The sequence below is a fragment of the Nomascus leucogenys genome, chromosome 21, assembly GCF_006542625.1.
Source record: "Nomascus leucogenys isolate Asia chromosome 21, Asia_NLE_v1, whole genome shotgun sequence".
In the NCBI taxonomy this organism is placed as follows: Eukaryota; Metazoa; Chordata; class Mammalia; order Primates; family Hylobatidae; genus Nomascus; species Nomascus leucogenys.
In genome coordinates, this window is record NC_044401.1 from 49,068,131 (window position 1) to 49,092,083 (window position 23,953).

Consider the following 23,953-nt stretch of genomic DNA (forward strand, 5'->3'; position numbering starts at 1 on the left):
CTTATAATATGTAATAGCTATTGGGGGAAATAACTCTCATTTGCAGGTTCTCGTTCTACAAATCAGCTGGTAATTTAAATGCTAAAAAGAGCTTAGTTATAGATACTGTGTTGCCCGTCTTTACTCACTAATCACATTTTTTTGTTTTTTTGTTTTTTGAGATGAAGTCTCCCTCTGTCACCCAGGCTGGAGTGCAGTGGCGCGATCTCGGCACACTGCAAGCTCCGCCTTCCGGGTTCACGCCATTCTCCTGCCTCAGCTTCCCGAGTAGCTGGGACTACAGGCGCCCGCCACCATGCATCTGGCTAATTTTCTGTATATTTAGTAGAGAAGGGGTTTCACCGTGTTAGCCAGGATGGTCTCGATCTCCTGACCTTGTGATCTGCCTGCCTCAGCCTCCCAAAGTGCTGTGATTACAGGTGTGAGCCACCACGCCCGGCCTCTTTTTTTTTTTTTTTTTTTTTTTGTGATGGAGTCATGCTCTGTCACCCAGGCTGGAGTACAGTGATGATGCAACCCCAGCTCACTGCAGCCTCTGCCCCCCAGGCTCAAGCGATCCTTCCACCTCAGCCTCCCAAGTAGCTGGGACTACAGGTGTGCATCACCATGCCCCAGCTAATTTTTTATATTTTTGATAGAGATGGGATTTCACCATGTTGCCCAAGCTGGTCAGGAACTCCTGAGCTCAAGCAATCCGCTTGCCTTAGCCTCCCAAAGTGCTGGGATTACATGTGTGAGCCACCTATCTTTCTCTCTCTTTTTTTTTTGGAGACAGAGTCTCACTCTGTCACCCAGGCTACAGTGCAGTGGTGCCATCATGGCTCACTGCAGCCATGCCCTCACCAGGCTTAGGTGATCCTCTCATCTCAACCTCCCCAGTAGCTGGGACTGCAGGCACATGCCACCACATCTGGCTAATTTTTTGCAGTGTTTTTTTTTTTTTTTTTTTTTTTTTAAGAGATGGAGTTTCACCATGTTGCCCAGGCTCGTCTCAAACTCCAGGCCTCAAGTGATCCTCCTTATTTTGGCCTCCCAAAGTGCTAGGATTACAGGAATGAACCACCATGCCCAGGTCTCCCCTGTCTTTAGAACCCCCCCCTTTTTTTTAAGGATTTGTTCTTGTTTTTATTTTATATTTTAATGTTTTGAGACAAGGTCTCACTGTTGTCCAGGCTGGAGTATAGTGGCCTGAACACAGCTCACTGCAGCCTCGACCTCTTGAGCTCAACTCATCCTCCTGCCTCAGCCTCCTGAGTAGCTGGGCTCACAGTTTTGTGCCACTATGCCCAGGTAATTTTGTTTTTTTGATAGAGACAGGGTCTTGCCCATATTGCCCAGGTTGGTCCCAAACTCCTGGGCTCAAGTAGTTTGCCCACCCTGGCTTCCCAAGGTGCTAGGATTACAGATGTGAGCCACTACTCATCAAGAACCCTGTTTTTCCATTTTTCTTTTTTGAGGCTTTCCACAAATGGTCTCCAGCTTGCCTTCCTGGATTTGTTTTTTTGATAAAGACACATGTTCCTCTGAGTTGCTTTACTCACCTTTTCCTTACCACACTTTGTTCCCTACTTCCTTTATCTTGATTCCTGCCAATTCCCCTTCATCTCTGTTTTCTAGCTCCAGTACTCTGTTGGCATCCTGCCTGACTCAGGTACCAGTCCACTTTTAGAGCTTTTCTTGACCACTTCCATCCATACTGTTCTCTTTTTACTAAATCCCTGGGGCTTGCCACAGATTATCTTATAGTTGTGGATTTTGTATATGTATCTTTCCTACCTTAGGAGGGGGCCTTAAGGGTAAGTCCTAGACTGATTTACCTATTTTTCCCCAAATGTTAACCATTTGAAAGAAAGAACCAAATGGATGTTTCTCAAATGGCCTTTGATAGATACATGTGCAATACATCTGTTGTCATACCTGGTTGGAAAAAAAAATGCCTGTAAATTCTTCACATTGTTTGAAATCAGTGTGTCAGAAGCTGTAGGATTGTAGAAGCTTTCTTAAGCAAGGCCATAGTATGGCTGTCAAGTCTGTTACTAAGCTTTAGTCTCCATTTCTGAAAAACAAGGGTAATGGGTAATCCTTAAGATCCTTTCGTATTTTGACATTCTCTGACTCTTGGACATACTGTTGTGGCTTTTGCAACATCCTAAATGGTTAGATGACACCATCAGAAACTTTAAGGACCCTGTTAGCCATTGAGTATATGGAGCTTTGCCCATTCATTTCTGAGAGGCAAGAGGCACTGGTAGGCAGTTAGATTTTTTTTTAAAATGTGTACTCGTTTCTAAATTACAGAAGCAGTATAAAAGTCTTAAAGTGGGCCGGGAGTGGTGGCTCACGCCTATGATCTCAGCAGTTCGGAAGACTGAGGCGGGCGGATCACCTGAGGTCAGGAGTTCGAGACCAGCCTGACAAACATGGTGAAACCCCGTCTCCACCAAAAATACAAAAAGTAGCTGGGCGTGGTGGTGTGCTCCTGTAATCCCAGCTACCCAGGAGGGTAAGGCAGGAGAATCGCTTGAACCTGAGAGGCAGAGGTTGCAGTGACCCAAGATCGCGCCACTGCACTCCAGCCTTGGCAACAGAGCAGACTTCGTCTCAAAAAAAAAAAAAAAAAGTCTTAAAGTGAACAGTGTTTTTCTATCATTCTGGATAATTTGATGACTATAATTCAAAATGTTTATTTTTTATAAAACTTAAGTGAGATTATAAAATACATACTCTTCTGCAATTAGCTTTTTAAAAATTTAACCATATAGTCAGCTTTTCTTGTAAGTACAATTTTTAATGACTGTATAATATTGATCATAATTTAACAATCCTCTAAATGAACATTTCAGTTATTTCCAGCTCTTTAAGAAAAGTATTTAAAAGGGTCGGGCGCAGTGGCTCACGCCTGTAATCCCGGCACTTTGGGAGGCCAAGGCGAGTGGATCACTTGAGGTCAATTGAAGACCAGCGTGACCAACATGGTAAAACCCTGTCTCTACTAAAAATACAAAATTAGCCAGGCGTGGTGGCACACGCCTGTAAATCCCAGCTACTTGGGAGGCTGAGGCAGGAGAATTGCTTGAACCTGGGAGGCGGAGGTTGCAGTGAGCTGAGATTGTGCCATTGCACTCCAGCCTGGGCAACAAGAGTGAAACTCCATCTCAAAAAAAACAAAAACAAAAAAAGGGCTGGGCACAGTGGCTCCCGCCTGCAATCAATCCCAGCACTTTGGGAGGCCGAGATGGATGGATCACGAGGTCAGGAGATCAAGACCATCCTGGCCAACGTGGTGAAATCCCATCTCTACTAAAACAAATACAAAAATTAGCTGAGTGTGGTGGCATGCGCTTGTAATCCCAGCTACTCTGGAGGCTGAGGCAGGAGAATCGCTTGAACCTGGGAGGCAGAGATTGCAGTGAGCTGAGATCGTGCCACTGCACTCCAGCCTGGCAACAGAGAAAGAAAAGTATTTAATATTTATATTTTCCTACTTATCTAATAATTTCCTTAAGATGTAGTGAGTATACATACTTAAAATTTGGTTTTCATTGCCATATAGCCTTCAGGAAGGTTGTATACTTTACATTTTGTAGTTTGAGAATTTCATTTATATAGTTGTCAATTGTCAGTTTTCTTAATCTTTGCCAGTTTAATGAATGGGAAAAATTTAAATGATGTCTCATTGTTGAGGGCTTGTGTTTTGGCCAGGCCTGGTGGGTCACTCACGCCTGTAATGCCAGCATTTTAGGAGGCCAAGGTGGGAGGATCGCTTGAGCCCAGGAGTTCAAGACCAGCCTAGGCAGCATGGTAAGACCCTGTCTTAAGAAAAGTTAAAAAAAAAAAAAATAGCTGGGTGTGGTGGCACATACTTGTAGTCACACCTACTTGGGAGGTTCAGGGGAGGATCACTTGAGCCCAGGAGGTTGAGGCTACAGGAAGCCATGATAATTCCACTGTACTCCAGCCTAGGTGACAGAGGGAGATGTCTCAAAAAAAAAAAAAAAAAAAAAAAGGCTCGTGTTTCTTTGATAGATTAAACTTTTGAAAAAATATTAACTACATTTTTTTATATATACTTAAATTTTTTTTAACTTTCACTTTCTGCTTTTGTACATTTATAGTCTTTTGTGAATTGGCTTTTGTTCTCTAAAGCCCATGTGAGGTTCTTGGACCTCACCTTTCTCCCAGTTTATAAACTTTATATGGCAAGAATTTTGATCCTTTTCATGTTGCAAACATTGTTCCTGGCTTGTATCACTTGGTCTTGTTTGGCTGATGGCATGTTTTTGTAACATAGAAACTTTTCTGTAGTCACATCTGTCAGTTCATTTTCTGTGTTTCATATTATGCTTAGGCCTTTCCCACCCCCAGGACAATAAAAACAATATTTTCTTCTAGTAATTCTAGTACTTAGCCAGGTATAATATGTCAGAATCTTTTCCCAAATGCATGGTTTTCCCAGTATTTTATTGTATTATCTTTTCTCATTGACTAGAAATTTTTTTTATCACACAGTATATTTCCTACTTCCATGTCTTTTTTTTTTTTATTTTAAATAGATTTATGAAATGGAGATGGTGTCTCACTATGTTGCCTAGGCTGGTCTTGAACTCCTACTCTCAAGCAATCCTCCCACCTCCACTTCCCAAAGTGCTCGGATTACAGGCTTGAGCCACCATGCCTGGCTGTGTCTTTTTTTTTTTTTTTAGCCCTTCTGTTTCGTTCTTGTGGGACAGTACTACTGTCTTACTTGCATCTGTTTTGTTTTATATATATATGTACACAGATACATACACACACATACACACATACATACACACACACATACACACACACACATTTTCTTTTTCCTTGGAGACAGGGCATTGCTCTGTCACCCAGGCTGGAGTACAGTAGTGCAATCACGACTCATCGACTCATTGCAGCCTTGGCCTCCCAGGCTCAGGTGATCCTCCCACCTCAGCCTTCTGAGTAGCTAGTGTGTCTGGAATTGGTGGGTTCTTGGTCTCAATGACTTCAAGAATGAAGCCGCGGACCCTAGCGGTGAGTGTTACAGTTCTTAAAGATAGTGTGTCCGGAGTTTGTTCCTTCTGATGTTCGGACGTGTTTGGAGTTTCTTCCTTTCTGGTGGGTTCGTGGTCTCACTGGCTTCAGGAGTGAAGCTGCAGGCCTTCGCGGTGAGTGTTACAGCTCTTAAGGCGGCATGTCTGGAGTTGTTCATTCCTCCTGTCCAGAGTTGTTTATTCCTCCCAGTGGGTTTGTGATCTCGCTGGCCTCAGGAGTGAAGCTGCAGACCTTCGCAGTGAGTGTTACAGCTCATAAAGGCAGTGCAGACCCAAAGAGTGAGCAGCAGCAAGATTTATTGCAAAGAGCGAAAGAACAAAGCTTCCACAGTGTGGAAGGGACCCGAGTGGGTTGCCCATGCTGGCTCAGGCAGCATGCTTTTATGCCCTTATCTGACCCCAGCCACATCCTGCTGATTGGCCCATTTTACAGAGAGCTGATTGGTCCGTTTTGACAGGGTGCTGATTGGTGTGTTTATAATCCCTGAGCTAGAGACAGAGTGCTGATTGGTGTATTTACAATCCTCTAGCTAGATGTAAAAGTTCTCGAAGTCCCCACTAGATTAGCTAGACACAGAGCACTGATTGGTGCATTTAGAAACTTTGAGCTAGACACAGGGTGCTGATTGGTGCGTTTACAAACCCTGAGCTAGATACAGAGTGCTGATTGGTGTATTTACAATCCTTTAGTTAGACATAAAGGTTCTCCAAGTCCCCACTAGATTAGCTAGACACAGAGTGCTGATTGGTGCATTTACAATCCTCTAGCTAGACATAAAAGTTCTTCAAGTCCCCACTCGACTCAGGAGCCCAGCTGGCTTTGCCTAGTGGATCCCGTGCCAGGGCCGCGGGTGGAGCTGCCCACCAGTCCCGTGCTGCGCACCTGCACTCCTCAGCCCTTGGGCTGTCGATGGGACCAGGTGCCACGGAGCAGGGGGCGGCACCCATCGGGGAGGCTCGGGCCTCATGGGAGCCCACCGCAGGGGGGCTCGGGCATGGCAGGCTGCAGTTCCGGAGCCCTGCCCCACGGCGAGGCGGCTGAGGCCTGGCAAGAATTCGAGCACTTGCACGGGTGGGCTGGCAGTGCTGGGGGACCTGGCGCCCCCTCCACAGCTGCTGGCCCGGGTGCTAAGCCCCTCACTGCCCGGGGCCCCAGGTGCTAAGCCCCTCACTGCCTGGGGCCCTGGGTGCTAAGCCCCTCACTGCCCAGGGCCGGCGGTGCCAGCTGGCTGCTCCGAGTGTGGGGCCCTCTGATACCACGCCCACCCGGAATTCGCGCTGGCCCCAGTTCCCACCCACGCCTCTCCCTCCACACCTCACCGCAAGCAGAGGGAGGCAGCTCCAGCCTCGGCCAGCCCAGAGAGGGGCTCCCACAGTATAGCGGTGGGCTGAAGGGCTCCTCAAGCATGGCCAGAGCAGACCGAGGCCGAGGAGGTGCTGAGAGTGAGCGAGGGCCGCCAGCACGTTGTCACCTCTCACTGGGACCACAGGTGTGTACCACCATGCCCGATTAATTTTTTTTGTAGAGATGGGGTCTCGCTGTGTTGTCCAAGCTGGCCTGAAACTCCTGGGACCAAGTGATCCTTCCACCTCGGCCTCCCAAAGTATTGGGATTACAGGCATGAGCCAGTGTGCCTGGCCTACTTCATGATTTATTGTGATAAGCTAGGCAGTTTTCCATCTTTCTTAGAACTCTGCTGAAGTTGGGCTCAAATACATGTTTACTTCTGATTAATCGGTGCTCTTTCTAGCCTTTGTCCCTTAGTCATCTTGTGTCTAGCAGACTCACTCATCAAGAAATTTAGAGGGAGCCTGGGCGCGGTGGCTCACGCCTGTAATCCTAGCACTTTGGGAGGCCAAGGCAGGTGGATCACCTGAGTTTGAGACCAGCCTGGCCAACATGGCGAAACCCTGTCTCTATTAAAAATACAAAAATTAGCCAGATGTGGTGGCTTATGTCTGTAGTCCCAGCTACTCAGGAGGCTTAGGCAGGAGAATCGCTTGAACCCAGGAAGGGGAGGTTGCAGTGAGCTGAGATGGGGCCACTGCACTTCAGCCTGGGCAACAGAGCAACTCTGTCTCAAAAAAGAAGGAGAAAAAGAAATTTAGAGGGAGCCTTTCCTAAGGTGCCTCAGCAGAGTGAAGGAGCTAATTTTTTCCCCTCCCAATGTATCTGGGAAAAATACTGTGTAAATGAATGTTACTCAGGAGGTTTTTGAGTATTTACCATGTCCCAGGCCCTGTGCAAGACAGTATCTATACAAATGGTAAAAAATCTGGTTCCTGGCCCCCAAGGAGCCCTGGGTTTGGTATGGCATTGGCCATTAGTACATATCTCTTAATCCTTGTATACCTATTGGCTTATGTAATGGATTAAAAGAAGACCTTGGAAAGCAAGCATTGGATTTTTTGTTTGTTTGTTTTTGGAGACAGTCTCACTCCGTCACCCAGGCTGGAGTGCAGCGACGCAATCTCAGCTCAGTGCAGCCTGTACCTCCCAGGTTCAAGCGATTCTCATGCCTCAGCCCTGCTCCCTGCCTTCTAATTTTTGTATTTTTAGTAGAGATAGGGTTTTGCCATGTTGGCCAGGCTGGTCTTGAACTCCTGACCTCAGGTGATCTGCCTGCCTCGGCCTCCCAAAGTACTGGAATTACAGGCGTGAGTCACCATGTTGGGCTGCAAGTATTAGATTTTTAATTAGGCTCATGAAGGCTCTAAGCATTTCGTGTTTTGCCTTCTCTGTTGTTTTTTTTTTTTTTTTGTGCAGTATTTGAACATACAGTCACTTCATAATCTGCAATTTAGATGGATTTTTATGTTAACTGTTGTCTAACTTTGGCAAATTAGATTTATCATTCCTGGTGGAATGTTATTCCCAGTTCCATAGGAATGTCCCAGGTTTTGCATACATTAAAAATGTTTCTTTTGCCACACATGTTTCTTTTCTGCCTTATTAATTTTAACAGATAAAGAGGGGGTTAATTAATTTTCACGATTAAGAGTGGACCACTGGGCCAGTCTTTATTTTCAGGGATTTTGCAGGAATGTTAGCAGTCTGAATTGAACAAAACAGTCTCAACAGAAAATTAGAAAACATAACAAGGAAACACGGAAGTGTGGCCCATTCACAGGAAAAAAAAATTGACAGACACCATCCCTGAGGAAGCCCAGACATTGGAATTGCTAGCCAAAGACATTAAAGCAACTGTCAGCAATATGCTCAGTGGACTAAAGGAACCACAGTCGAAGAACTAAAGGAGAGCAGAAATACAGTCTCTGAACAAAATCAAGAAAGAAGCTGGGTGCAGTGGCTCACGCCTGTAATGCCAGCACTTTGGGAGGCCAAGATGGGAGGATTGCTTGAGCCTAGACGTTCAAGATCAGCCTATTCAACATGACAAAATTCTTTCTCTCTCTTTTTTTTTTTTTTTTTTTTCCTGAGACAGTCTTGCTCTGTCTCCCAGGCTGGAGTTTAGTGGCGCGATTTCGGCTCACTGCAACCTCCACCTCCTGGGTTCAAGTGATTCTCCTCCTCAGCCTCCCAAGTAGCTGGGTTTATAAGCGCCCACCACCACACCCAGCTAACTTGTGTATTTTTAGTAGAGACGGGGTTTCACTGTGTTGGCCAGGCTGGTATTGAATTCCTGACCTCAGATGATCCACCTGCTTTGGCCTCCCAAAGTGCTGGGATTACAGGTGTGAGCCACTGCACCCGGCCAAATTCTTTCTCTTAAAAAAAAAAAAATTGGCCGGGTTTGATGGCACATGCCTGTAGTCCAGCTACTCGGGAGGCTAGAGTGGGAGGATCACTTGAGCCCTGGGCATGGAGGCTGCATTGAGTTATGGTCACATCACTGCACTCCACTGGGTGACAGAGTGAGACCCAGTCTCAAAAAGATAGAAATTATAAAAAGGAACTATACAGAAATTCTGGAGCATAAAAGTACAACAACTGAGATGAAAACTTTATTAGAAGGGTTCACCAATAGATTTGAGCAGACAAAAGGGCCCATACCTGGGTCAGGCCTCTTAGAGGGACTGATCCATTTGGAAGACATTTGAAATTTATTCTCTTAGCTATTTTGAAATATGATACATTATTATTTGAAATATGCATTATTATTGACTACATTCCACTGTAATAAAAAGAAAACATCACAGTGGAAAGGCCACACTCCTTCATTATCCAGTTGGGAACCTCAGCAGCTCAGCCAAGTGATCTGCTAAGCTGCTTTGGGGACCACACCCATGCCACTTGTATAGCTCCCAACACAGCCTGGTTCCCAAGATTTCTTCATCCTATTGTGGACCTTTTGGCCCAATTAACATAGGCCCACAGGATTTAAAGTTGCCATTGGTCCTTGTGAAAAGCTAACCAGGTAATGTCAGTGTGAGGTCACATACAATGTGTGTGTTTCTGCCTTGCATTTGGCTCAGAGCCACTTGTAATAATTTTTTGCTGTTGGGGTTTCCTTGATACTTCTCTGAAGTCACTTTTTCATTAAATTTTTCTGGTTGACTTCAAGTACTACGTGTCTACCTGTTGCCTAAACTAGGGTATGCACTGCCCCAGTTCTGTGCAGGGAGGGTGCAAAACAGCAAAATTAGTTGCGACCCGTCTTTCTGGAGTTTGAATTGTACTGTAAAATTTGGAAGAAATGGTAGTTTATTAAGAACCATCTTTTTTTTTTTTTTTTTTTGAGACAGAGTTTTGCTCTGTTGCCCAGGCTGGAGTGCAGTGGCATGATCTCAGCTCACTGCAACCTCTGCCTCCCTGGTTCAAGCCATTCTCCCATCTCAGCCTCCCAAGTAGCTGGGATTACAGGTGCGCGTGCCACCACGCCCAACTAATTTTTGTATTTTTAGTAGAGACGGGGTTTCGCCATGTTGGCCAGGCTGGTCTCGAACTCCTGACCTCAAGTGATCCACCTGCCTCAGCCTCCCAAAGTGCTGGGATTACCAGCCTGAGCCACCAGGCCCGGGTGAGAACCATTTTATTAAGAAAGGACACAGAAGAGCAGGGAAGGGGAGAAATGTTCCAGGAAACACAGTCCAGGCTCTGACATTGCCCCCGGTGGGATGGAGGGGCTCACCCCTTACTTTGAATAGGATACTTTTGAAGGCCACAAGGGTGCCAGTTGTCCTCTTGACTTGAATCCCATGCAGAGACTTCGTTGGCAGTTTGCACACATCCATCCTCTGCTGGTTGAGTCCTCTGAGCTGGGTGTGCTGGTCACACAGCAACGTGGGCTTCTTGACCAGCGCCCCCTGGCACCTATTTAAGTCCATGCCTGGCTGACCTGCCATGCCGTATTGTCAGGATCCATGGAGCTCGCGATCTTGTTGCTTTCTATTCTAAATGCAAGGAGACATTTGAAATAGACTCAGATATTCTGAAATGTCCAAATATATATTACTGACTGTAGTCACCCTGCTGTGCAGTAGATTAGAAAGTTATTCCTCCTATCCGAAACATTGTACCCTTTGATAAACAACTCTCCATTATTTCTCTCTCCCACCACCCCAGCCTCTGTTCACCATCAGTCTACTCTCTACATCTGTGGGTTCAACTGTTTGTTTTTAGCTTTTACATTTTTCTTTAATTTTTAGAGACAGGGTCTTGCTTTGTTACCCAGGCTAGAGCACAGTGGCTCAATCATAGCTCACTGCAGCCTTGGACTCCTGGGTTCAAGTGATCCTTCTGCCTCAGCCTCTCAATGAGCTGGGACAATAGGCCTACACTGTCACACCTGGTTACTTTTATTTTTTGTAGAGATGCAGTCTCACTGTATTGACCGGGTTGGGATTCAACTTTTTAAGATTGAACACATTGGTGATATCACGTGGTAATTGTTTTTCTGAGGTGATAGATATATGTTAGTTAGCTTGACTTAATCATTCCATATTGTATACATATATCTAAACATCACATGGTACCCGTAAATGTATAAAATTATGATCTGGTAATTAAAAATCAGATTAACTGAAACATAATAGGCTGGGTTCAGTGGTTCACATGCCTGTAATTCCAGCACTTTGGGAGGCCGAAGGGCAAAGATCACTTGAGGCCAGGAGTTTAATCAGCCTGAGCAACATAGCAATACTCTATCTCTACAAAAAAAAAAAGGCTTGTTGTTGTATATCTGTAGCCCTAGCTACTTGGGAGGATCAGGCGAGAGGATCGCTTGAGCCCAGAAGTTTGAGATTCCAGTGAGCTATGATCCTGCCACTGTACTCCAGCCTGGGTGACAGAGCAAGACCCTGTCTCTTAAAAAATAATAGGCTGGGCGCGGTGACTCACGCCTGTAATCCCAGCACTTTGGGAGGCCGAGGTGGGCAGATCACCTGAGGTCGGGAGTACAAGACCAGCCTGACCAACATGGAGAAACCCCGTCTCTACTAAAAATACAAAATTAGCTGGGCATGGTGGTGCATGCCTGTAATCCCAGCTACTTGGGAGGCTGAGGCAAGAGAATTGCTTGAACCCGGGAGGCAGAGGTTGCAGTGAGCTGAGATCACACCATTGCACTCCAGCCTGGGCAAGAAGAGCAAAACTCCATGAAATAATGAAATGAAATAAAGAAATGAAAAGAAAATGAATCTCAGCCACCCCAGATACTTGGTTTATTTCTTGGCCTCAACTGTCCATTGGTGCCACTTTATTTCTAGCTGTGTGGTGGGTCTTTGGGCCTGCAGGAAGCAAAGGATTCTGTTTTGTTTTGTTTTGTTTTGTGAGACGAGTCTCGCTCTGTCTCCCAGGCTAGAATGCAGTGGTGCGATCTTGGCTCACTGCAACCTCCGCCTCCTGGGCTCAAGCAATTCTCCTGTCTCAGCCTCCCAAGTAGTTGGGATTGCAGGCACGTGCCACCACGCCCAGCTAATTTTTGTATTTTTAGTAGAGACGAGGTTTCACCATGTTGGCCAGGCTGGTTTTGAACTCCTGACCTCAAATGATCCACCCACCTCTGCCTCCCAAAGTGCTGGGATTACAGGCATGAGCCACTGTGCCCAGCCAGCAAAGCATTCTTAAGATGAAGTTGACAAACGTTCTAGTGGCCCCCTGCTGGCCCTGGCACTTGCCATAGGTATGAGGCTCAGAACACATCATCTGGTCGCTCAGCATGGAGGGATTTGGTTCCTAAGATTATCGTTGGGGACAGGTGACTCCTTCTGGGTTTCCTCCACTGCTGCTGGTACATTGAGTGGAGGGGGTTGTGTTAATATTGGTCTCATTTTCAGGTCGAGTAAGGGACTGGCAGGCATGGTGGCTTTTCCGGTGATCTTCTGCCCTAACACTTCGTCTTCTCAGCCAGCTGACTTTTAGAAGTAACCAAGGTAAAGGTGGGAAAGGCAGCCTAGCTTAGACTCCTCCTCTTTGAGTAGACAGGGAAGGTGGACTATACTTTGGGGAATGGGGAAGAATTGGTGGGACCCCCAGAAGGCAGGGGCTGCACTCTCATGATGGAGCCTTCCTCCAGTTTCCTATACACAGGACTAGGCATGTGGCCATGGTGTAGTCATATATGTTTTCCCAACGTAACAAGGACTTCTGGATGTGGTCTGCCTTGAACCCCATGGATACCGTGAGCTGTGTCTTTCCATGGACTTGGTAATCAGGGAGTGGCTCCTGGTGTGGCCTTAGTATCCCCTGGTCGTTATTGACTCATGGATGCCCCATAATCTAACCTATTGTGTTCCTCTTCCTGGTGTTGAGGGTAAGCAGTTTGTTCATGAGGCTTTCTAGTTCTGAGGAAATGAAGAATGGGATTTTGTAATTCCCGTAACGTATCTCATCTTGCAGTACCACAAAGGTCTGTCTGACAAATGGCAAGACCCTTGTCACCATGGTGTAGAGAAGGCCTCCCAGGCTCCACAAATCCACTGGGGTAGGGAGAAGGGCGGTCATAATTTTGTCCCTGGAAGAGTTCTGAGGCAGCATAAGGGGACTCCCACAAAATGTGCCCAGATTCCGGCCAACAGTGAACCTGCTGCCAAAGCCAGAGTCTGCTGTTTTTATGTTGTAATTGGTATCCAGAAGGAAGTTCTCTGGCTTCAGGTCCCTGTGGACAGTTTCTTCTGGTGGCAATACTGCACAGTAGATACTGTTTGCAGGAACTGGCCTCAGGTCTCTTTCTCCCTTCTGTGGCCATACTCTAGGATGTAGTCAAATAGCTCTGCTCTGCTGGCACATTCCAGGACTAAATATAATGTTTCTGTTGTGTTGGTTGCTTGAGAGAGTTTGCTGGTATTGGAGTGATTCAGGACCTTCATTATACTGAATATATATATATATATATATATATATATATATATATATATATTCACTTTGGTATAGTCTCTGGAGGCTGGAGGAGCTCTGCTGAGCTTTGTGGATGACCTTCATGGCTACCTGGGTCTCAGTCAGAATATGCCAGGCCAGCTTCACCTTAGCGAAGCTACCCTGGCCGATGATCTTGAAGACCCTGTAATTGTAAATAAGTGTCTCCTCACCAGACAAGGTGAGACCCTGCTAGATGGTGACTGATACGGTTTGGCTGTGTCCCCACCCAGATCTCATCTTGAATTCCCATTTGTTGTGGGAGGGACCCAGTGGGAGGTAATTGAATCATGGGGGCAGGTCTTTCCTGTGCTGTTCTCATGATAGTGGATAAATTTCATGAGATCTCATGGCTATTGAGAGTTTCCCTGCACAAGCGCTCCTCTCTTTGCCCGCCGCCATCCATGTGAGATGTGACTTGCTCCTCCTTGCCTTCTGCAGTGATTGTGAGGCGTCCCCAGCCATGTGAAACTGTAAGTCCAATTAAACCTCTTTGTTTTGTAAATTGCCCAGTCATGGGTATGTCTTTATCAGCAGCATGAAAACGGACTAATACAGTAAATGGGTACCAGTAGAGTGGGGTGCTGCTGAAAAGATAACCGAAAATGTGGAAGCCACTTTGGAATTGGGTAACAGGCAGAGATTAGAAGGGTTTGGAGGGTTCAGAAGAGGACAGGAAAATGTGGGAAAGTTTGGAACTTCCTAGAGACTTGTTGAATGGCTTTGACCAAAAGCCTCATAGCGATATGGACAACCAGGCTGAAGTGGTCTCAGATGGAGATGAAGAACTTGTTGGGAACTAAAGCAAAGGTGGCTCTTGTTATGTTTTAGCAAAAAGACTGGTGGCATTTTGCCCCTGACCTAGAAATCTGTAGAACTTTTAACTTGAGAGAGATGATTTAGGGTATCCGGAGGAAGAAATTTCTTTTTCTTTTTTTGAGACAGAGTCTCACTGTTGTTGCCCAGACTGGAGTGCAATGACGCGATGTCAGCTCACTGCAACCTCTGCCTCCTGGGTTCAAGTGATCCTCCTGCTTCAGCCTCCTGAGTAGCTGGGATTACAGGCGCCCCGCCACCACGCCCAGCTAATTTTTGTGTTTTTAGTAGAGACGGGGTTTCACCATGTTGGCCAGGCTGGTCTCGAACTCCTGACTTCAGATGATTCACCTGCCTCGGCTTCCCAAAGTGCTGGGGTTACAGGTGTGAGCCACCGTGCCTGGCCAGCCAAAATTTCTAAGCAGCAAAGTATTCAAGAGGTGATTTGGGTACTATTAAAGGCATTCAGTTTTATAAGGGAAGCAGAGCATAAAAGTTAGGAAAATTTGCAGCCTGACAATGAAATAGAAAGTAAAAACTTATTTTCTGAGGAGAAATTCAAGCCCTTGCAGAAAGTATGAGGAGCTGAATGTTAACCCCCAAGACAATGGGGAAAATGTCTCCAGGGCATGTCAGAGGTCTTCATGGCAGCCCTTCCCATCACAGGCCTGGAGGCCTAGGAGAAGATGGTTTCATGGGCCAGGCCTAGGGTCCCTGTGCTTTGTGCAACCTGGGGACTTGGTGCCCTGCGTCTCAGCCGCTCCAGCCATGGCTGAAATGAGCCAATGTAGAGCTCAGGCTGCGGCTTCAGCGGGTGCAAGCCCCAAGCTGTGGCAGCTTCCACGTGGTGTTGAGTCTGCGAGTGCACAGACGTCAAGAATTGAGGTTTGGGAACCTCTGCCTAGATTTCAGGGGATGCATGGAAATGCCTGGATGTCCAGGCAGAAGTTTACTGCAGGGGCGGGGCTCTCATGGAGAACCTCTGCTAGGGCAGTGTGGAAGGGATATGTGGGGACAGAGCCCCCACACAGAGCTCTCCACAGGGAGACTACCTAGTGGAGCTGTGAGAAGAGGGCCACCATCCTTCAGACCCCAGAATAGTAGATGCACCAACAGTTTGCACCATCCACCTGGAAAAGCTGCAGACACTCTACACCAGCCTGTGAAAGCAGCCAGAAGGGAGGCTGTACCCTGCAAAGCCACAGGGGTGGAGCTGCCCAAGACCATGGGAACCCACCTCTTGCTTCAGTGTGACGTGGATGTGAGACATGGAGTCAAAGGAGATCATTTTGGAGATTTAAGATTTAAATGCCCTGCTGGATTTTGGACTTGCATGGGGCCTGTAGCCTCTTTGTTTTGACCAATTTCTACCATTCGGAACAGCTGTATTTACCCAATGCCTTTACCTCCATTGTAGCTGGGAAGTAACTAACTTGCTTTTGGTTTTACAGGCTCATAAACAGAAGGGACTTGCCTTGTCTCAGATGAGACATTGGACTGTGGACCTTTGTGTTAATGCTGAAATGAGTTAAGACTTTGGGGGACTGTTGGGAAGGCAAGATTGGTTTTGAAATGTGAGGACATTAGATTTGGGAGTGGCCAGGGGCAGAATGATATGATTTGTCTATGTCCCCATCCATATCTCATCTTGAATTCCCATGGGTTATGAGAAGGACCCAGTGGGAGGTAATTGAATCATGGGTGCAGGTCTTTTCCATGCTGTTCTCGAGTTAGGGAATAAGTCTTATGAGATCTGATGGTTACAGAAAGGGGAGCTTCCCTGCACAAGCATTCCTCTCTTTGCCTGCCACCATACATAACATGTGACTTGTTCCTCCTTGTCCTCTGCCATGATTGTGAGGCTTCCCCAGCCATGTGGAATTGTAAGTCCAGTTAAACCTCTTTCTTTTGTAAATTGCCCAGTCTTGGGTATGTCTTTATCATCATCATGAAAACAGACTAATACAGTGACCTCCTAGCTACACTAACTACAAATCCTAACTAAGAATGCTAACCAATAATACTGGTGCTACAAACTATGCTAACTAACTAATGAACATAATACTTACAATACCAGCTGTATACTGACCACACTAACAGTGATAACCAACAATACTAGTAATACTAACCAACAACATTAACTAAATAAAAAATGAAAAAATGAGAAAAACAACAAAGGAAATGGAAGAAAAATGAGAAGAAGATATAAGAATTTAAAAAGTGAGACAAAAGAGTAAAGGAGGATGAGAAAATAAAAAGAAAAAAGAATAATAAGAAAAAGGAAATAAAAAATGGCAAAAAGAAAAATGAGGACAAAGTAGAGAAAAAAGATAAATAAAATAGAAAAAAACACACACGAGGAAACAATATAATTGTGGTCTCTGTTTGTCAGGTCACCAAAAATCAGCTTACTGGGCTGTGCAGACCAAAAACCTAGGTCCAGCCAAGTGCTTATTTAGGTGTTTGTAATTCCAGAACAATGGCTCCTTATAATATCCAGAGCAAGAAATGGGCCAGTCATAGCTGGGAATAATCCATAATGGTTTTCTCACTTTTGGTCTCAAGAAGCTTTTCCTCTTTAAAAAAAAAAAAAAAAAAAAAAAAAAAGTGCTTATTCTTTAGATGGGTTATAGAGGTTGATATATTTTTTTTTTTTTTTTGAAACCTGAAGTATGCTACAACAGCCTTTTTTATTTCCAGGTTCAAAATCTGTAATACCTTTTGGCTTTTAAACATGTCATAATGTGTACACTCAAAATATTCAATACCTTTTTCTGAATTAAACTCTGAATGTTTGGTCTCAAAATGATGCTACAAATTAACTGACATCATGATGCCCTAAGGAAATGTTCTGTTGCATAAGACACAATTGGGTACATTATTAACATCTGTAGAATGGAGAGGAGGATATCCATTATTATCATTTCCCCAGAAGATCATCATTGGATTTCTCATCAGAACCTTCAAGATCACAAGTTAGTGAGTGGATGTATTCAGTTATTGATGGAAGAAAACTGTCAGTTATGAATTCTACATCCAGCAAAACTGAAATATTGTCATATGCAGCAACATGGATGAAACTGGAGGCCATTATGTTAAGTGAAATTAGCCAAGCACAGAAAAACAAATATTGCATGTTCTCACTCATATGTCAGAGCTAGAAAAGTAGATTTTATGAAGATAGAGCATATATTGGTGGGGAAGCAGATAGAGGATGAAGGGGGGAAAAAAGAATGTAAATATATTTATTACCCTGAACTGTATACTTAAAAATGATAAAGATAGTAAGTTTTGTGTGTGTGTGTTTAACCTCAGTAACAAATATTTTAAAAAATGAGGGCGGAATTAAAACATTCTCAGATGTCTTAGTCTTTTTGTGCTGCTATAACAAAATACCTTAAGACTGGATAATTTATGAAGAACAGAAATTTATTTCCCACAGTTCTGAAGGTTGGGAAGTCCAAAATCAAGGCTCCAGCAGATACGGTGTTTGGTAAGTGCTCGCTGTCTGCTTTCAAGATGGTCCCTTGTTTCTGTGTCCTCACTTGGCAGAAGGAATGAACTTGCTCCCTTGGGTCTTTATATAAAGTCATTAATTCTATCCATAAGGGTGGGGCTAGTGTGGCCTAATCATCTCTTGAAAGCCCCACCTCTTTATTTTTATTTTTGGTAGAGATGGAGTATCACTGTGTTGCCCAGGCTGGTGTCAAATTTCTAGGCTCAAGTGATCCTTCTGCCTGGGCCTCTCAAAAGTGCTGTGGTTACAGGTGTGAGCCACACCTCTTAATCCTGTTGTATTGGGGATTAAGTTTCAAAATGAATTTTGGAGGAACACAAACACTAAAACTACAGCACCAGATGATCAAAAGCTTAAGGAGTTTGTTACCACTAGATCTTCCTTCATGAAGGAAGTCATAAAGGTTGAAATAAAAGGACATTAGACAGGAAATCAAATCTGTATGAAGATATTATGTCTGATAAAGGTAAATACATGAAAAATTATAAAAGCTAGTAGTGTTTCTGTTTTCTACATGATTTAAGAGACTTATGTATCAAGAAGTTATTAGTCTGTTTTGGACACACAACACATAGAGATGTAATTTTGTGGCATTAATGGCTGAAAGGTGATGGGGTTGGAGCTGTATAGGAGCAATTTTTATATGTTATTGAAGTTAACTTGGTATATATTCACATCAGAGTAGTATAACTTTAGGGTGTTAAATATCACTCCCATGGTAACCAAAAAGAAAATAACTGTAGGATATACACAAAAGGAAATGAAAGGGGGATTAAAATGTTTTTCTACAAAGATCAACTAAACACAAAGGAAGATAATAATGCAGGAAATAGGGGACAAAACAACTGTGAGGCATATATAGAAAACAAACAGCAAAATGACAAAAGTTCTGCCTTATCAGTGTTTAAATGTAAATAGCTTAAACCCTGCAGTCGAAAGACAGATTGGCAGAATGGATAGAAAAACATCCAGCTTGTTGCCATAAGAGACTCACTTTAGATCAAAGACAAAAAAATTTAATGTGAAAGGATGGAAAAAGATACTCTCTTCATATAGTAACCAAAAGAGATCGGGATTGCTACACTAATATCAGACAAAATATACTTTAAATCAAAAAAGTTTACGAGACAAAGCAGGACATTATATATTAATAAAAGGTTTAATACGGCAAAAAGACACACATTTACACACCTAATAACAGACCACTCAAATATGTGAAGCATGACTGACAATGGAAGGGAGAAATAGTTCTACAGTAGTAATTGGGGACTTTAATGGGTAGAAGAACCAGGCAGAAGATAAGTAGGGAAATAGAATATAGTACTTGAACAATATAAGAAACTAAGTAGATCTCACAGACATACACGGGACATTCTACTCAACAGCAACAGAATGAATCTTCTTAAGTGGACTTAGGACCTTCTTTAGGATAGACCATACATTAGGCCAGAAATTAAGATTCAATAGATTTTTAAAAATATTATACCAAGTATTTTCTTTGACAAAATGGGATGAAGTGAGAAATCAGTAACAGAAGGAAAACTGAAAACTGTGTAAATTAAATAACACCCTCTTCAGGAACCAGTGGTCAAAGGAGAAATCACAAGGGCAATTAGAAAAAAAAAAAAAAGGATTAGAAACAATTTAACAGAAAGAAAATAAAACATTGCAAAACCTATGATATGCCACAAAAGCAGTATTAAAGGAGGAAATTTATAGCTATAAATGCCTTCATTAAAAAAAGAAGGAAGACCTCAAATCACCAATGTAACTTTTTACACCTTAACAAAGTAGAAAACAACAAACTCAAAGCTAGCAGAAAGAAGGAACTAATACAGTAGAGATAAATAAAATAGAAAAATTCAGCAAATCCAAAAGTTAGTTCTTGGAAAAGACTAACAAAATTGGCAATCCCTTACCTAGATTGACTAGGCCGGAGATGAGAATCTCAAATTCATAACCACCTTTCTTTGCTCAGTTCCTGGGACTGTACTCTTTCCGCTTTGGACGATGCCATCTCCTCAACCCTGAAAGAGATACGATTTTATATGTAGGGAACTGTAAAAATTTCTCACACATAAAACCCTTTTGGATCTGATAAACTCATTCAGCAAAGTTGCAGGATGCAGAATCAACAAAAGTTCTGTTTCTATAACATTAATAACGAACAATCTCAAAAGGAAATTAAGAAAGCAGTTATATTTACAATATCATGGAAAAGAATAAAATAGTAAATTAGGTAGGAGAAAGACGTGTATAGAAAGCTACAAAACATTGCAAAAAGAAATTGAAGACTTTAATAAATGGAAAGGTAACTCATGTTCATGGATTTAAAAACTTACTATTGTTAGAATCACAATACTCCCCAAAGAAATTCAATGCAGTTCTTATTAAAATCTCAATGATGGTTTTGCAGAAAATAGAAAAATCCATCCTAACATGGATATGGAAAATCATGGGATCCCCAGTAGCCAAAATAATCTTGAAAACACACAACCAAGTTGGAGGTCTCACACTTCCTGATTTCAAAATGTACTGCAAAGCTACACCAATGAAAACAGTGTGGTAATGGCCGAGGTTCGTATTTGGACCATTGGGGTTTTTCACCTTAGTATTCGCTATCTTTTTTTTTTTTTTTTTGAGATGGAGTTGCGCTCTGTCACCCACGCTGGAGTGCAGTGGCATGATCTCAGCTCACTGCAACCTCCACCTCCTGGGTTCAAGCAATTCTCCTGCTTCAGCTTCCCAGGTAGCTGGGACTACAGGTGTGCACCACCACGCCCGGCTCGTTTTTGTATTTTTTAGTAGAGATGGGGTTTTGCCATATTGCCCAGGTTGGGCTTGAATCCCTGGCCTCAGGTGATCCGTTCACCTCCACCTCCCAAAGTGCTGGGATTGCAGGTGTGAGCCACCACACCTGGCCCAATCCCACTCTTATACATCCATCACCACCACCTATTTCCAGAGGCTTTCCTCATGCCAACCAGAGACTATACAAATTAAGCAGTTATTCTCCATTTTCTTCTCCCCCAGCCATACTTGATAGAACATGAATATCAGATAAGTGCTATGCAGAACAGTAACACAGCGTGAAGTGAAAGTGTGCCATTTTACATAGGATGGTCGGGGAATGATGGCATTTGAGCCACTGATGGTGCAGGAGAGGGAACAAGTGTGATATTGAGGCCAGGTGTGCTTAGCAATTTGAAAGCAAAGCTAGAAGTACAGGAGAGGCAGAGGCACGAGATGAATGTTTTATATTTTATTTTTAAAATAAAATATTTTTATTTATTTAAAAAATAATTTTTTTTTTTTTTTGGAGACCAGCTTTCGCTGTGTTGCCCAGGCTAGAGTATGGTGGCATAATCTCAGCTCACTGCAACCTCTGCCTCCTGGGTTACAAGTGATTTCTCCTGCCTCATTCTCCTGAGTAACTGGGACTACAGGTGCCCACCACCACGCCCAGGTAATTTTTGTATTTTTAGTAGAGATGGGGTTTTACCATGCTGGCCAGGCTGGTCTTGAACTCCTCACCTCAAGTGATCCACCTGCCTCAGCCTCCCAGAGTGCTGGGATTACAGGCATGAGCCACTATGCCTGGCCTAAAAACAATATTTTTAAGAAAATAGAGACAAGGTCTTGCTGCATTGCCCAGGCTGGTCTCCAACTCCTGGGCTTAAGCAGTCTTCCTGCCTCAGCCTCCGAAAGTGCTGGAATTACACTTGTGAGCCACTGCGCCCAGCTTATTTTATTTTTTATATTTTTAGAGTCAGAGTCTTGCTGTCACCCAGGCTGGAGTACAGTGGTGCGATTGTAGCTCACTCTAACTTCAAAGTTCTGGGCTCAAGCAGTCTTCTGTCCTTGGCTTCGCAAATCACTGGGATTACAGGTGTGAGCCACCACACCTGGCTAATTTTTTAATTTTTTTGTAGAGGCAGCGTCTCACTATATTGCTCAGGCTAGATTTGAATTCCCGGCCTCAAATAATCTTCCTGCCCTAGCCTGTCAAATCCCTGGGGTTACAGGTGTGAGCCACCACCCCAGTGTTTGGTTTTTTTTGGTTTTTTTTCTTTTGAGACAGAGTCTTGCTCTGTCGCCTAGGCTGAAGTGCCGTGGCGCTATCTCGGCTCACTGCAAGCTCTGCCTCCCGGGTTCCCGCCATTCTCCTGCCTCAGCCTCCCGAGTAGGTGGGACTACAGGCACCCGCCACCACGCCCGGCTAATTTTTTTTTTTTTTGTATTTTTAGTAGAAACGGGGTTTCACCGTGTTAGCCAGGATGGTCTCGGTCTCCTGACCTCGTGATCCGCCCACCTCGGCCTCCCAAAGTGCTGGGAATTACAGGCGTGAGCCACCGCACCCGGCCTCCTGCGTTTGATTTTTTAATTCTGCTTATTTGTAGTGACATTCATCAAGAATGAATGACTTTAAAACAACAACGAAAAATCTTTAGGGATTTTTGCTCTTGGGCAAGCATGCTTCTGTCTCTGAGCATTAGTTTTCTCATTTATCAGATAAAAGGGTTTGGAGTAAATCAGTGATGTCCTGGTTGTGGATAGAACTCTTGAGCGTTCCCTGAACGTGATCCTTTGGTAGCATTGGATTGCTCTTGGCCATCCCACGAATAGCTGTGTTTTATCTGTTTTTTGCTTAAGATTTTTTTTTTTTTTTTGAGACAGAGTCTCGCTCTGTCGCCCAGGCTGGAGTGCAGTGGCACGATCTCAGCTCACTGCAAGCTCCGCCTCCCAGGTTCACGCCATTCTCCTGCCTCAGCCTCTCCGAGTAGCTGGGACCACAGGCGCCCGCCACCACGCCCGGCTAATTTTTTGTATTTTTAGTAGAGACGGGGTTTCACCGTGATCTCGATCTCCTGACCTCGTGATCCGCCCGCCTCGGCCTCCCAAAGTGCTGGGATTACAAGCGTGAGCCACCGCGCCCGGCCTAAGATTTAACATATGAGTTCATTTGAAATGTTTCTGTTGCCACAAAGAAACAAAATCCCTGGCTCAGAGTTTTAAGGGGACTTACGGTTCTAATGCTACTCAGGCTTTGGTTGAGTAGTAAACAAACTACAGCTTCTTTTTAAGTTCAGTGATCTTCAACCTACAGCCCCTGTGTTTTACAAATGAGTAAATTAATATGAGTATCTTCTGTTCAAATTCTTTTTCCAAAGAAATCCAAATGTGCCATAAGCTGATAGGTCTCGACATGAAACATGGTTTCATAGTTACATTGAGATTGTTGAGTAGCTACAGGGAAACTGAGAATTTACATTCTGAGGCAAATGTGTTAACCTAAGAGGAATAAAATTAAGCAAACTGTGTATTAGCTCCTCATAATGTGGCAGGAATTCGGTGTTAGTGGTGGAAAAGCCACAGGAGCTTAATGTGGTAGGTAAGGAAGGTTTATGTTAGTTCCTTTCCCCAATTATCCCAGTTGCTGTGCATTGCCATCTCTGATCAGTTTCTAGCCATGACTACCTAAAAGTTGTCTGAGGGAGGCTGCGCACTGGGTGATCTTGTGAGGCAGGTGGACGTCTATTCTGCCAAGATCTTGTGGGCCCAGTTTGAGAATGGGTTTTAAGTTTTAGTCCCTTTACACCTCCTTTGCAGGAATGTAGCTTTTGAAATAGAAGCAAAGTGTTGTGAAACCTTTGACATTCTGTTCTTTAACACTTCCTCCTCAGCCTGAAGATCTCAGCTTTTGCTTGGGCATTACAACACCCCATGGTACCTGAACATCAAGTAAGCTCTGTTAGGTTTTCATATCTGCCCGTGATGATGGTGACTTTTTTTTTTTTCTGAGACGGAGTTTCACTCTTGTTACCCAGGCTAGAGTGCAGTGGCACAATCTTGGCTTCCGCAACCTCCGCCTCCCAGGTTCAAGCGATTTCTCCTGTCTCAGCCTCCCGAGTAGCTGGAATTACAGGCATGCACCACCACGCCCGGCTAATTTTGTATTTTTAGTAGAGACGGGGTTTCTCCATGTTGGTCAGGCTGGTCTCTAACTCCAGACCTCAGGTGATCTGCCTGCCTCGGCCTCCCAAAGTGCTGGGATTACAGGCGTGAACCACCGTGCCCAGCCTTGATGACGACTTATGAGTCAATTTGACTGGTCCTCTGGTGCCCAGATATTTCGCTAAACATTATTCTGGGTGTGTCTGTGAGGATGTTTCTGGATGAGATTTGGTAGACTGAGTGAAGGTGACCACCCTCCCCAGCGTGGGTGAGCCTCATCCACGGGAGGCT

At 44.3% G+C, this 23,953-nt stretch overlaps 1 protein-coding gene across 4 annotated transcripts in view; it reads left to right on the forward strand.

Moving 5' to 3' along the window:
- RAB7A (RAB7A, member RAS oncogene family) overlaps positions 1-23,953 on the forward strand; it is a 78,475-nt gene that overhangs the window by 10,575 nt on the left and 43,947 nt on the right. Inside the window, exon 1 of one of the 4 annotated variants that reach the window (XM_030802101.1) lies at positions 12,373-12,392. The exons of 2 other annotated variants lie outside the window; for them this stretch is intronic. The gene's annotated coding sequence lies outside the window, so the exon portion shown is untranslated. Of the gene's footprint in view, positions 1-12,372; positions 12,393-17,487; positions 17,684-23,953 lie in introns of those variants that run through there. One more of the 4 variants, XM_030802100.1, reaches the window with a different exon arrangement.